The sequence below is a fragment of the Dipteris shenzhenensis genome, chromosome 24 (genome assembly GCF_047967505.1).
Source record: "Dipteris shenzhenensis isolate YYH24624 ecotype China chromosome 24, Dip_SZ_1.0, whole genome shotgun sequence".
Lineage (NCBI taxonomy): Eukaryota > Viridiplantae > Streptophyta > Polypodiopsida > Gleicheniales > Dipteridaceae > Dipteris > Dipteris shenzhenensis.
In genome coordinates this window covers 46056602-46058213 of record NC_141619.1, presented here as the reverse complement: position 1 = coordinate 46058213, position 1612 = coordinate 46056602, and positions in this window count along the sequence as shown.

Genomic DNA, 1612 nt, shown 5'->3' with positions numbered 1-1612 from the left:
AGTTGGGCACAGTGTTTGGTGCAAAAGCCAAAAACAAAGTTCTTTATCTTAAGATTGAATTCTATGGTTTGCACATGAGCTTCAATGAATCGATAGCACAATTTGTCAACAAAATCAAAAGAATTATGACCCAACTAGAACAAATAAATGCAAAAGTAGGGGAAAAAGATGCACTTGCAATTCTCCTTAAAAGCATGCTTGCAAAGTACAATGCACTGACAACCACTTTGAAGAATCTCCCTGATCCCAAGTTTGAGGAATGTGTATCCTCTCTTCTTGAAAAAGAAAGAGAGTTGAGGGCATCGACATCAACATCGTCATCTACATCAACACGCAATAGCTATAATGAAGAACACGCATTGTTCAGTAAAACATCAACGAAGTGCTACCATTGTGGAAGGATGGGTCACTATCAAAGTGACTGCAAACTGAAGAACAAACCAAAGTGTCACCATTGCAAGAAGCTGGGACACAAGGAAGAAGATTGCAGATTGAAGAACCAGCAAGTCAACTACGTGGAGTCATCATCAGCCATGAGTAGAATGACAAGAACAACATGTATTGAGAAGCAAAAACCTTGCCACCTTTAGTCCATATGTTCGTAAATAAAACCTGACCACCTGAGAGTAGCCATGTAAGCGCCTAGGGAGGATTTAATCTTGTAACTCACATCTAACCATCTTGCAGTAGCCAATGGATCATGGCACCAAGGGGAGGTGTTGACATATGGTGCCATGAGCACATAATTAGAGGCTAAGTTATGGTATAAGAAAGAATTAAAGTGGCCAACCTAGGATGTGGGCTACATGATGTGGAGATGTGGATCAAGGATATCCACAAGGAGAAATGTGGATGAGAGGATCCCACATGTGTTGACTATCTTGGTATTGTTCAAGTACACATTGCAATAGATTGAGCATTTGCTTCCCTATGTCTCTCTTGTTGTGCTTTGATCCTCCTTTATCCCATATTTTGTCATATATATGGTCGCAAGGCCTTGCATTGCAATGGGGAAGGAAAGAAGAGAAGGGGAAGAGCGAGGGGAGGGGAGGGGAGGGGGAGGGAGGAGAGAGAGAGAGAGAGAGAGAGAGAGAAGGGGGGGGGGGGAGGGGAAGGGGAGAGGGAGAGAAGAGAGAAGGGAGGGTAGGGTAGCTCTCACAAAAGGAAGAGAGAGAGAGAGAGAGAGAGGTCTCTTGCGCTGCCGCCATTGCAGCAAGAGGAAAGGAGAGAGGAGAAATGATTTTTTTAAAAACAGATTTAATTAGATAAGAGGAGAGGGAAGGGGGGAGTGGCACTACCGGTGCAGAAAAAAAAAAGGTTTCCGTGGCACAGAAATGAGAGTGGGGAGGCATGGGAGAAGAGTAGAAAAAGTGGGGAAGCAAGGGAGGGAGGGAGGGAGGGAGGGAGGAGAGGAGAAGGGGAAGAGAAGGAGAGAAGGGAGGAGAAACGGGAAGAGAGAGGGAGAGAAGGGAGGAGAATAGGAAGAGAGAGAGGGGAGAGAAGGGAGGAGAAAGGAGAAGAGAGAGGGAGAGGGGGAATGGGAGCACAATGCGAGGGAGAGGGAGAGGGAGGGAGGGAGGAAGGGAGGGCAGGGAGAGGGAGAGAGGAAGGG